This window comes from Leopardus geoffroyi, chromosome A1, assembly GCF_018350155.1.
Source record: "Leopardus geoffroyi isolate Oge1 chromosome A1, O.geoffroyi_Oge1_pat1.0, whole genome shotgun sequence".
Taxonomy (NCBI): Eukaryota; Metazoa; Chordata; class Mammalia; order Carnivora; family Felidae; genus Leopardus; species Leopardus geoffroyi.
In genome coordinates, this window is record NC_059326.1 from 167,597,947 (window position 1) to 167,612,127 (window position 14,181).

General features: G+C 41.8%; 1 protein-coding gene across 2 annotated transcripts in view; it reads right to left on the reverse strand.

Moving 5' to 3' along the window:
- EFNA5 (ephrin A5) overlaps positions 1 to 14,181 on the reverse strand; it is a 274,720-nt gene that overhangs the window by 79,812 nt on the left and 180,727 nt on the right. The gene's annotated exons all lie outside the window — the stretch shown is intronic.

The following is a 14,181-nucleotide window of genomic DNA, read 5'->3' on the forward strand; positions in this document are numbered from 1 at the left end:
CCTCTGCTACCACATCCATAGAAGGCGTGGTTCACGCCTTTTTTTGTGCTAAGACTCAAAAGGTTCATGAACCTAAAGTTCGTTCACGCATGGAAAGTAAGACACAGGGCAACGGTTTGTACTGGAGAGAACACACAGCTGACTGTGATGCAGGGGCCTTGGGTTTCAGTCCTTTTTCTGTCATCAACTTCCAGTGTGACCCTGCATATGTCAGACACTGTCCAGGGCTCCGTTTCCTTATCTGTGAAGAGAGGGTGCTGAAATGAGATGAGAGGAGGGGGCAGTTGAAGGGCTCTAGCCCTACATTCCTTAATGCTAAGGTGGCATATTGTTTATTTTGCTCCAAAATATAACCATAATCTTTCTCAAAATATGTTGAGAAGGTTCAGTTTGGTCACTGATCTAGCAAATAAATGTCTGTCGTATCACTACATGAAAAAGCAGATTATAATACATAAAAAAATTTTGGTCATGTTAACATATTCACACATATGTATCTTAAGCTCTGTATAAGAAAATCAACAGTCTCAATGGTAGTGTTAGGAATAAAGTTTATTTTTATCAGCATCCTTTTTAAAAAATGTTTATTTATTTATTTTGAGAGAGAGAGAGAGAGAGAGAGGAATGTGGAGGGACAGAGGGAAAAAGAGAGAGAGAGAGAGAGACAGAGAGAGAGAGAGAGAGAGAGAGAATCCCAAGCAGGCTCCATGCTTAATGCAGAGCCCAACACAAGTACCCATACCCCAACTGTGAGATCATGACCTGAGTCACCCAGGCACCCCTATGAGCATACTATTTATTTATTTATTTATTTATTTACTTACTTACTCATTTTTTACTCTAAGTAACCTCTACACCCAACGTGGGGCTAGAACTCATGACCTTGGGATCAAGGGTCAAGGGTTGCATGCTCTTCTAACTGAGCCAGCCAAGTGCCCATAAAAATATATATTTCTGATTTTCTTCAATGACAATGCATTTCTCTTACAATCAGAAAAGTAATGTTAGAATTAAAAAGCTAAGTTACCACACCCAGCTATTTTCAGGACATCTTCCAAGATTTCCCCAACAAACATTTGTGGCAGGCTATGAATGTGTGAGCGTTTGCATGTAACAAAGCACTGAGATTCAGTGAGAAGAATTATGACACTTAGGAAAAAACAACTGACTGAAACATTTGAGAGACCAAAAATTAAAATCTGTTAGAAGGCTTAGAAGAATTTGGATCATCAACAAGTGATAAACTCAGGGTACAAAAAAATTGTAACTACCGCTTGAAGGGTGCCTGGGTGGCTCAGTCAGTTAACCATCTGACTCTTCATTTCGGCTCAGGTCAAGATCTCATGGTTCATGGGTTCGAGTCCCAAGTCAGGCTCTGCACTGAGAGCCTGCTTGAGATTCTCTCCATCTCTCAGTCTCTCGGTCTCTGTCTCTCTGCCTCTCCCCCACTTGCTCACGCGTGCGCGCGCTCTCTCTCAAAATAAATAAACTTAAAAAAAAAATACTGCTTTAATTAATTTGCAGAAGTTCTAGCTAGGAGAATTCTCTTACAATCAACTTAAAATTCATTAAGATTGGGCTTTTCTGTATCCTTCCTTACACTTCCATATCTTCTCTTTCCATAAAGTCTGTACCACTTTGCTTCCTGTGGGGATGAGCTGAATTTGCTGATGTGACATCAAAGGCATGAAGCCACACCTGCCCCAGTACATCGAAGTGCTGATTGTGAGCATGCTGCATGTAGCAAACCTCACACTGGATCGAGGTTTTCTCTGTATGAGAGCAGCAAGGGAAATGGGTTGAAAGCATTAAGAAAATAATGTTAAAGCTCAGGAGAGCTTTCAGGAAGTCGTAATATCAATCTCTGAACCAGAAGCAATGATTAGAGAGAGAGGGGACAACAGGAACTTTATCAGGTTTAAATAGGAAGCAGGGACATAACTTCGGCATCCCTGTCCTGATCTCCTCACCTTTGAGACTGGGCTGGCTTCAGGTCAGCCTCAGAGGCAGCGTATCAGCGTATCTGACTTCGAGAGCCAAGAGGAGTTTCTGTCCACTGTATTGTCCTCTAGGGATGTGTCTCAGCCTGTCCCCATACTCTTTGTTGCCCCTGTCACAACTCACGCCCTGGGATGCCTTCTGATGAAGATGAAACAGCATCCAAGCCGCCCCTACCTCAGGGTAGACTAGAGCAATGCTGTGCTCTAGCAAAGGTGGGGGCAAAACACGGAGGCGATGCTGCTTCAAAATCTATTGTCTGCACATCCTCAGGGGACAAGGGGGAGAAATTCTGCACATAATTTTCCAGAGAAACAAAGCATTACAGAGGATTCTGGGCCCAGACGCTCTCCTTCCCTGCTGCAACTCCTTTCTCTGGGGTGCTGAACAGTTTCATTTCCTGCCTGAGCTTTCTACAGTGAACTCGAATAACTCAGCCCGCTGCCATCCTGACAGTTTAGTTAAACCCACAGAGCAGAATGTTACAAATAGAATCCCAGGCAAGAGGGGAGTTGCCCATAGGCTCAAATTAACTACCAGTCCCCAAGTAGCTAACCTTCACTTATCACACAGAAAGAACTCTGAAGCAAAACCAAATCCATGAGCAAAATTCATCATGCCAGGAAAGAGAAGAGGAGAAAATAAACACCTCAAGTCCGTAGCTACTGTTTCCAACTCTCCCTCCTGACTCCAGGTCCTGACAGAGACTGCGTTTGTAGCCGTTCCTCTGCCTGGAGAGGCAAATCTGTTTTTAATGCAAAACTTCTTTTCTCTCTCTTTTTTTTTTTTTTTTTTTTTTGTCCTTGAGACCAGCACTAAGCTCACTGAGGAAGCAGGGCCTAAGGGTTTACACCTGTGACCCAAACTTTCCATTCTGAGATTTTTTTTTTTTAAAGAAAAACAATTCAAGGCAAGTTTCTGAACCACTGCTTTTTCCTTAGGCCAATGGTCACCAACAGCGATAGGAGAGCTCTTTTTCCCCCCCTTTCCAAATGTGACCTAAATTATGACTTAAAATACAGCAGACTTCACCTTCAGTGCCTTCCAAGTCCCTCCCCAAGGCCATCTATTCTTGCATACCTGGAAGGAGTGAACCTCAACAGTTAAGCCTGTAAAGATCATGGCTGATGGCTGCCTAAAATCACAACCCCATGTCATTTCTTTCTATTTCTTAGATCTCGCTCTGTCACAACACAGGTAGAACACCAGAAGAATTAACATGGCCAGGTGAATCTGCAAAATGAACTGTGGACTTCTCTTACTAGGGTACAACACCAAGGTTCTCCTGTTCTACTCCGAGGATATCACATAAATATGGGGCTCTGCCTCAGAGAGCGTGAGCCGACACAACCGTGAAGCCACGATGGCATTCAGGAAATTATGGTAGTTAGCTTGTGAGAACTTAAGTCCAACACAAATGAACATCAAATAAATAGGTAGCTAGATAATTACCAGAGGTTTTATTCCCAAGCAAATCCATCAGAGCGGCATTAAAAATGTAATGAATGGTAATAATGATCCTCTTTCTCTCCGTCTCTGGCTGTTCCAGTTTGTTAGCAGAAATGTTCCCTCATTTTAAATGTATTGGTGTGGTGTCTCAGTACACCAGCAACAAGGGGGGGGGGGGTGGTCTCTCAAAGATATGCACACAATCTAAGCAAACAGAGCCTGAGATCCTCGTGAAAAAAACGAGAGGGGGAGTAAGCTAGGCTTCATGACTGCTGGTGGCAGACTGCACGGTGTGCTCCATGGTGTAGACCCAGCAACACCGGAGGTAAGAACCGATCCCTCACGGCCCCCTCCAGCTTGCAAGGAGGCTAACTCGCACAAGTCACCAGCTTCTAAGTGTTGGCCTGGGATTCGACCCCAAGTATTTCTGACTCCAAAGCACTCGTCATGACACCGTGATTCTAGAGGTGGTGCCTGAGGTATTTAGAGATGGCTCCCTTTGCTCAAACAGTCTGTCCTTGCACTACCCATGTTTCGCTCTGACACCAAAATTCCACTGTGGATTCAGAGACAATGAACAGCTCATAAATCGTGTTAAGCCATGGTCTGTGTCAAAGGTGCAGGTATTAAATGCTGAGTCACTGCTATGCTTTGCAGAGATAATACTTTATCCTCCCTGTCCTCATATTCCAGCCAGTCAGCTAGACTTGGAGAAAAATAACTCAAGCAGAGCTGGGCACCAGTGCTGAAACGATAGAAATGGTTTCTCTGTCCCGAAATCCCTCCCCGCCTCCCACACCTCTGCAAGCCTCCGTGCCTGCCTGTTTTAATGAATCACACACAGGCACACAGCTGATGTCACTGAGCCTAATTTGGGTGAGTGGAACGCTACCCTTCCCAGCTGTGTTGCATCAGGAATATTCTTGCGAAATCAACTTAGAAACACTTGGTTTGTGACACTTGCCTTTTCTTGTTTCTGTCACAGTGAAGTCAGGTCTTCTGTTCAAAAGCCACTCCCTTGGTGTCTCATAGAGGAGATAAGGCGAGCTCACCACTGGCCATGATGCAAATCAGTGTGGGGGGTCTGCCAGCAAGATGCACAGAGCCGCCAACCTTTGGGGTAGACTGCTAGGGAAGGTGCAGAGGTCTTGGCACTTGAGCCCAGTCTTGTACAGGTGTGACAGCCGGAGTCAGGGGGAGACAAGCAAGACTGCTGGGCACAGAGAGATACCTTACAAGAAATTCCAACCCGAAGTTCATTGCAAAGAGTGTACGTTTGTCTCAAGTCTCATTCTTGCACAGTCCGGATCTCTAGCCTGTGCCCTTCTTTGGTGGAGCCTTAGTCTTAATAAGGAAAACCAATCTTTAGAAGACTACTAAGAGGTTACAGAGCAATTTACATTTAAATAGGTAATTACTGAACAAAATCGAAATATAAATCTAAAGGAATGATTATAATGGTGGAATCTGAGACAACATGACAAGTGAGGGGCCCTCTCAGCATCCATCAAATCTCATCACTTGAGGCAGTATTTTCAAAGCAAATGATCTAGACCTCTAGCAGTATTATGAGAACTACAGGTGATACATAGATATAGCATTAACAAACAATGGATCACATAATAGGAAAATTATTCCTGCATGAACCCTCTTTCAAGTCGTCAAGGAGAAAATCTCAGTATGGTGCTAACAGGTCTTTAACACTTCTCTAACAATGGCTAATCTCTACTTTTAACAAACAGAAAGTACAGCTATGTCTGCTTACTTATGGGAAGTAATATTATTCATGACAAATGGATGTTTAGGAGGACATAAAACTTCCATAGAAAACAATCAGGTAAAAAAATCTTAGGCTCTATTAAAAACATACATATTAAGTAAATTCTAGCATAGACGATACATGCACGTAGCAAAAATTCTGAAAGTGGCACAGGGATGACCAGATTTGGGGAAACAATGTCTCATAGCCTGTTCATAAGGCAGCTTTATGTTTTGGCTTTACTGACCAGGAAGTAAAACCTAAGATTGAGAACCAGAAGGAAAAGCCAGCTCTGAGCACTAATGGCGGCCAGACCCTGAGGCAGGGCATGGAAATGCTAGTGTGCTCGCTTTCCCAGGCAGCGGCAGGAAAGAGAGCCATGTGACCCCCTGTCCAAAGTCCTTTCCTTTGCACAGCAGACCAAAAATAATCAGGAAAAGTAAAAATAATCAGGAAAAGTAACTAACGTATGGATGCATACACACATCTTGACATCAAGATCAGGCTGACGGGCTTTTTTTTTTTCTTCAGTAAATTCATAATCCTACTATAATTATAGGAAGGAAAACATTTAAAGCCAAATTTTGAGATGCAACACAGCATTTAGTTGTTTTCGTGACCTATTTATGCTTCATTTAATGCTCAACACCACTGCCATCTTTGTAGAATTGTTAATACACAAAGCCATATAACTTTCTTTTTTAAAAGCAGAGTTATATAAAATGTGCTTTAAAACATGTGTAAAGAAATGCAAAATCACAATTTTTTAAAAGGGAAGAAATCTTGACTGTCCTTTGTTTTGTCAGAAAGAAAGTTTATCACCCAATAAAAAAGAAATTATACTTACAGCTTTAAATGGGCAAGGCTCACATTGTCAAAATGCACATATTTTGTTGAAAACAGTCTCCCTCAGGCAGAAAAACAAAATTGCTCTTAATGACAGAACTTTTTAGATTGTACTTGGGAGGGAAGGGTGTTTATGCGAAATAAAGCTAATGAGTCACAGAGCAAAACAAAATGAATGGAGTCAGTCCTCACTCGTGAGTGCATAACTTGATAAGAACTCGGGCCCTGCCAGCAGGAATCAGTAAAGGTCCATTCTGGGCTGTACCCAGAGCCAGGTGACCTTCTTTAGAATGTGCTTTTGAAATCTTCCAGGGCTAAACAATCACACCTGCAGAAATCAAGGAATGTGCCCCAAGGTGTGAGTTGAAACCTCACCATTTTTGGTATTCCACCAACTTCAACAGGTTTTTGTTTGTTTGTTTGTTTGTTTGTTTGAAACATACATTTAAGCTTATAGTTTAGGAAACTCCTCTTAATTAATCCTTCATATTTCAACATGAATTCATAGCCTACATAGGATACAGTAATGCCTAGTTGAAAAGTAAAAACAAAAAAAATGAGGTCAAACAGGTTATTTGGCATCCCTTAAGTACTAGGAAATACAGCTACTTAACTAAATGACTTTTTTTTTTAAAGGAACAAGCTTGCAATGTTGTCAAACCAGTTTGTGTGTTGATAAGAGTACAGAATTTAATTACTTATGGGTGGTTGAAGAGAATCAGGCTTCCAGCACGCTTGGTGAAATTCAAACCACGTTCATTGTGCTCAGCAGGACCCACTACACAATACGCAGGGCCCAGTGCAAAAAGAAACCTAAGACCCTTTTGTCAAGAATTACTAAGAATTTCAAGATGGCAGCAACAGAACATTAAATCAAGTGCCAGGCCCTGACTTCACAGGTCCGACATCCACGTGGCCGTTACTCCTCCTTCCAGACCCTAAAAAAGTTCTTTCCAAACCAGTGTCACATAGGTGCCCATCCTACGTTCAAATGAAAATGCACCATCAGATGCCCCAAACAATATTTCCCTTAACAGATTCTAAGATTGATATAATTCTGGTATTTCCTCCTTCTCTGAGTTGCCCCCGCCCCGTGCCAAGCCCGAATAAAGACTTCTCAAAATATTTCAGTTTCCCGCTGCGGAGCTAAGACAGGAATTGCGTGGTTGTGAACAACAGGCAGTTCAGTATATTGTAAAGGAAGATGTTAACAATCATCTGAAAGTCAAGGCCTGTAGCCCACCACTGTCTGGCTGACCTTGTCACAGTGGCGTCTTTCTTTTCTTGTTAATGTGTCTTTCAACACTCAAACAGGATGTCAGCTATGAGAGAAAGTTACTGCCCTTTTCCTATCATGAACCCCAGAGTCGTTTCTTGTTACCACACAGGAATCCTTGTTACTTTCCAGAGATCCCATATGCATTGTGGCTTAACCTCCAAATGAAGTAGATGTGTGATACCTTAAAAGTAGATAGAGGCACACACAAACACCAGGAAGAGAAGTCATTCTACAGATTCTGCCTCGGAATTCTAGCATCTTTTCTTGTTTCTCCATTTAGAAGCTTCAAATTATCCTCTTTGAGTTTAACAACTCTTTCTGGCAGTGAAATATGAAGAGGTGATGATTTCCTCCAAATTAGGAGGACATTAACAATTAAGTGTTAATGCGAACACCGTTAACAGTAATGCAATTATAACTGTATTCCACAAAGGGCAATAGGAAATAATTACTCTGATTCTCAAGTGATAGTTCTAGGAGAATGAGATTCTCAGTCTAAAATTCATCAAGAGGGGCTCTGAAACTCAGAAACACACCTATAGCTGGAGGAGCCTCTCCTTCCCTGTAAGGATAAGCCCATCCGGCGCGAATGCAAGCACTCTCTCTCTCTCTCTCTCTCTCTGGCCGTCTGCTTTTGTTCCTGTAAAATGGCTGTAGTGGGGTTCCTGGGACCCTAACTTGCTGCTCTCGGGGATGTCACACAGTCCTGAACACGGCTTATCTGAATAGTCATAGATGCCATTTTAAGCTTCCCAGCTGGACCCAAAGTAAATGACATCCAATCATCATTGTATGGCTTCTAAGGATGATGAAGTGTATCCCAGGAAATGACTAATCTCCAATTACCATATGCATGTCAGCACGGAGACTTGACCAGAGAGAGAGGTATGATAGCAGATAAACCATTAATGCCTGTCTCAGTCTTATTTGATTAAGATTGGAGAACTACACAGAGCAGCTGATAGAATCAGTCAATTTCTAACGTTTTCCCTTAATGATGCAGAGATGGAAGTTTAAAATGTGCCTCCAAATTCCACAACAAACTTCGATTTTAGCAGTCCTTCCTTCAACCATCCATAAATCCTTCTCCCTTTTCATTCACCAAAGATTATTAATAATAGATGAAATGACTTTTTTGAAATTTCACTTCTCTAGTCTCTATTTTCTGATGGGCTTGTCCACAAGAAGAATCATAAAATGAAATCAGTGGAAAGGGGTCTTTTTTGGTTTTGGTCTCTTTCCTTCAGTATAAGCCCATCTATTAACAAACTCTGAAGATTTCCTTTTTCACTCTCTTGCTCAGAGACATCAGAGTGTATTCTAACACGGCAAGTTCATCCAGGACTTACTATCCCATGTGTGAGTTACTGTTCTCATTTCCCAGCAGACTCCCTTTTCCTGCTCTGTTCTCCTCTCCTAGTTCATTAGGACTTCCCAGATGATGAACACCAACGACTCCCTGTTCTTTTTTTTTTTTTATCTTTTAATTTTTTTTTAATGTTTCTTTATTTTTGAGACAGAGACAGAGCATGAACAGGGGAGGGTCAGAGAGAGGGAGACAAAGAATCTGAAGCAGGCTCCAGGCTCCAAGCTGTCAGCACAGAGCCGATGCGGGCCTCGAACTCACAGACTGTGAGATCATGACATGAGCCGAAGTTGGATGCTTAACCGACTGAGCCACCCAGGCACCCCCAATGATTCCCTATTCTGTGAAAGCAAATCGAACTCATGCATGGTCCTTCACATACTCCACGTTTTAGTACCTTTCCAACTTTAACTCCCAGGACTATTCTGTCAACCTGGTCTTCTCTCCTGCCCTGCCACCTCCCACCTCCAGCCCTCTGTTGATTTGTCCTTTTCCCTCAATTCCCTCACTCTTCCCCTGGGCTTTTTTTCGGTGGCTAGGCTCTTCTATAAAGCTTTTACCACCTTCATAGTCCACAAAGAACTCTCCCCTTTCTGAGATCCAAAAGGACTGAGAACATTATTACATGTGAAACATGTGTTTATAGAGATTAGCTGCGCTAAATTTAGGGCATGGTCTCAATTGCACTTCATTCATATTCCTTGGCATCAACAAGGACCATGTCTCCATCTTCTCTTTTGGGCTACATAGTCTACAAGTTCATGCTAGTCACTGAGGATGGAAACATCAGTCCTCTAACAGAACAGTGTAGCCTGGATAACTGATAATGAACCACTTCTACTAATATGTGAGTAAGCTTATATAGTAAACAATATAACTAACTATAAAACTATATGCTAACTATATAACTATATAGTTAGTAAGCTATATACTTCTTACATATAGAAGATTCCTCTATTGTTTCTTTAAACATTTAACAAGTGACTTCTGTATCAGGATATTTTAGAAGTAACTACTATACGGTATCCTTGAAGAAAATCAAAATAAATAGCCCTGTCTGGGCTGAAAAACAAAAGTTCTAGAAACTGTAGAAAAAGCTATAGCTGTTCATAGAAAACACATACGCACATGCAGAAAACCATACACACAAAATATAAGTTAGTAATTTATGACTCCAGAAAAACAAGAATAAATGTGGATGTTGAAAGAAATAAACACAAATTCCATCTTTACAGTGCTTGGGGCTAGTTTCACCTCAGTAATTGGACATCTTGCAGATCTCGGAACTAGTCAAGCCAATCCTTCCAAACACTTGTCTTAGTATGTGTTTTATCACTCTCACAATGGTCATTTAAGGGTCTATGCTTATAACGGGTTAAGACCATGTTTCTCCCAGATACTACAAATAATAACATTAATAGTATTATTAATTATAAAAAATTTTAATTTTTTGACTGTTAAAACACCTGAAGTTAACGATTCCTTGAGATTTTTTTCTCAGAACCTAAAGGAGAGCATGAGGCAATTTTTACATTACTGGTTCTTCATTAGCAACCATCAACACTCCAGTTTTCATATTAAAAGCATGGGCACTTGAAGACTTGAGCCCATCATAAACTTTGCCCAAAGGACATTAGCAAGAAGCATGAGGCAGGTGAAGGGACAGTGCCTCCCAGGACACTGGGATTTGTCAGACTGTGTAACAGGATCCCACGGACCTGTCTCAATCGAGTTAATTAGAGACATCTGCAGCACAGAGATCAAGCCAGGCTAGCCCTGGCAGCTGATTTGCACCAAAAAGGTACAACTCACGTGGGAGGTAAGAGGGTAGAATGACAAGCAGATAGCAATCAGTAAAGTGAGCCGGCTCAGTCATCTGAGCATACTCACTGCTGAAATAAAGCTGGTAGGACCAAGGGATGCAAATGTCGAGCTGATGAAAGGGCTGAAGGATATTTGAATAAACCTTTGATATTCTTAGCCCTTGCAGGAATCTCAACACTGTAAATGGAGCCCCCTCCACACCAATCCCCAGCACCTGCTTGAACCCTTTATTTACCTTCGCACTACCTTGAAGGGTTGCTCACATTCATTCCGAGGACCCTGACCACTGTTTTCCTACAAACAACTCTGCCCTCTTCAAGATGTTGTTACTGATGGAGCTCAGGGACACCGGGTGTTTGAAGTTGTAGCCTTTGTACAGCTGACACTTTGAAACTCTGTCTCTAGAACTGACACTCTACGTATCTCAAATCTTGGCTTAAGAAAGCCACATCATTCCCAAATACTGCATTCCAGGCCTGGTTTTTAAGCAGTCTGGCTCTAGTGAAGTTAGTGGAATATGAGTCTTTAAAGTATTTCTTTTAGTCATCCCTTTTGTTGATATCATTCTTAAATTCGCCAAAATGATAGCAGCCAGCTTCTCACATATTCCACTGGATTCCATGGAGTCTGCTTTGCATACATACACTGAGAGGAGCTACATGTTTTCACCAATGATACACAGGCTGTATACGAGGGATGCTGTCTTGTGTTAGTGTTAACTACAGCTCACTATAGAGGGGGATAGAACTATGCCCAAACTCAAGAGTTGTGGTTACGAGAGACCCAATACTCAAACCTCCATAAATCTGAAAATACAGTTAGCTTAATCATCTATAATTTGGAAGGGGGTGGATGTCATATCATGACACACTCTTCCAGCTCCAGACCATGTTTTGATTTGATATTCTAATTTATTAATCATGATATCTTCATGTGACTTTTAACATTGACGTAATTAATATACCCACTATCATGGCTTACACATAAATCTCCATAAAGATGATGGCCTGGTGGCCTATGGGCCAATTTCTTCTCCCTATGTGTAAGTTTTGGCCAGCAGAGTGTTTCTTCAGAGAAATGAGAACCAATATTTAGAAATCCCAAGATTCCATACAAAAGTACATACTTCTGCCTTCTTGTGAAAAATTAGAACATGTGGCATCATTGGTTCCATATTCTTCATTATTCTGGTTCCATATTCTTCATTATTCCATATTCTGGAAACATTCTGGCAGAATGGGCGAGCAGCCATCCCCTTCCTTAGGGTCCCTCCTTTGCAGGGCCCTGAGGGTGGTTTGTACACCAGGCCTAATTTGAGGTACGTGCCTGGCTGCAGCAACCACATAAGCCTGCATCCCCTGCAAAAGAACCTCGGTCTCTGTCACTTCGCAGAGTTTGCCACGTAATCAATAATATTTAACAGATTGTCTTCTACTTTAAGAAATATTCATCAGCACAGAACAGCCGGAATAGAGTTTTCAAGGATTTCAGACAGTCTGAATTCCAATTTTGAATGTAAAAACTCCCCAAAGGATCAGAAACCCTTGCTGAGTTTTCCTACAAGCATGACTAATACAATACAGGAAGGTGTTATCGTGTAACCATACATCTTGGCACTGGCAATGAGGAATGAAGGGCTCACCTGCAATTCTCCCACCTACAGTGTCCCGGGATGGCTTTAACGTGCTGGAAAGCCTATCTCTAGGCCACCGACTTTGTTACAAGGTGCCAGGCCTGTTGCTATCAAATGTTGGCTAATAGAAGGACCAGCACTTTAACCTTACTAAATCTGTTGTGGAAGGAAAATTACTGATGTTGGGCCACTGTGCTCCAGCCGAGGGTCACTCCGCCTTAAGACAGAGGGCAGACTGGCAACTGTTCCAGAATGATGCTGGCTGACCTGCTAGTGGGAGGCGTAAGGAGAAGCCATGACGATCAAAGACAATGGAGTTGGGTGACTATTTAAAGCCACTGTAAGAAAGGACAAAATTATGGCAACTCATAACTGTCCATGCTACAACCATTCAAGGGTTATTAAATTTCCATAAAAAGCATGGTCTATTACAAGACTTCTGCCCCAGTGCTAAGGTAGTGATTGCGCAATGAGGTGACTTCCTGCTTATACACTAGGACTACACCTTACTAAGTAAACTTCAGGGCTAAGATGTTTACCTGACCGCGGAATGACTACTTACACGCCACTGAAGCATATATCCTCAAGTTACTACGTGTGGCATTTATAACACGTTCCCTGTTGAGCCAAGGTGTCACAGTGGCGTGGTGAACAAATAGTCCTGTTTTCTTCCTGTAACTTATACGGTATTAAATGTTAATAATTAATTTGCCTTTGTGAAGTAACACACACGATCTTTTCAAACAGGTCCTGGTGTAACCTCACCCCACCCTTGTGAGATGGCTAATCATCTCATGCACTTCACACTTACCCAGCTCTCAGTATCACTGACCTTAGCTAGCTGAGTGTGAAACGGCAGATGGTTTGCAGTGCTCAGGAACGCCCTAGGAAAACTTGGCACGGGAAACTACAGAACGTTTCTGATGGAGGATGGTGGCTTACCTGAACTTTCCAAGAAACTCAAGAAAAACAAAATGCCACTCCTGTCCACGTCAAAGGATTTGGTGAGGGTCCTGGGAGGCAAATACGAGGAGCTTTCGAGGCTTTCAGCAGCACAGTATTTTCAAAGGGTTTCAGAAGTTATTTTAATCTGCTGCATTGCTAAAAGGGGCACAGAGCCTGAAAGGCCACTATAATTTTTAAGGCTGCTCAAGGCCTATGTGAACAACACTATAACCTTGCCAAAGACTTCTGCATCTGAAGATAGATTTGTCTACGGTATCCACAACCTTATTACATATTTCCCACGAGAACATCCCACTTTGACCACCCCAAAGTGAGAAAGCCCTTTGGAATCTTCTCTTTGAGATTATAGTACTTCAGAGTCTCAAAATGCCTAGGCTGAATGGTTTCTGGAGCAAAGGGATGTTGTTAATTAATATCAACACTTTACAGATCCTTTACAATGTCTAATGTTGAAATATTTTACAAGAGTGAATTTCAAAGTGTGTTCATGTTTTTCACAGCATGGCACCTGTCTGAAATGGTAGAGTTTAAAATCAATAAAACATGGATGGAAGATATCAGGGTAGCTTGAGCGTTTTTAAGGAACTACACTCTTGAGAGGAAAACAGAGTACACAACTTACAATGAAAATATGTAAACCTTCACAAGTCTCTATTTTCCTAACTCCCTAGTGAAGGGATCCAGTGCTGTTTTACTGATAAACAAAGCCATCAACTGGCTTGTTGAGAGTTTCGAAACAGATTCTGCTATTCCTGCTGTTTCTCCCCTCTGGTTTAGTAAACCATGAAAAAAAAAAAAAAATGACCAGTTCAAGGAAAATATCTGAGTAGAATCCTTGGGGGTGGGGGGTGGGAAACTTCATTACCTTTTCATCAAGTCCAGTTTTTGGAAATTTTATGTGTCAGGATTTTTTTTTACTCTAACTTCCTAAATAAATATTTTATTCTTAGTCCATTTAGTTGCTTTAAAAAATGTTTATTCTGTCTCTCTCCCCTCTCACTCAAAGAAACATCCAAACCATGTTGTTACTGTGTAACAGAGGCATGTTCTCTCCATGTTTA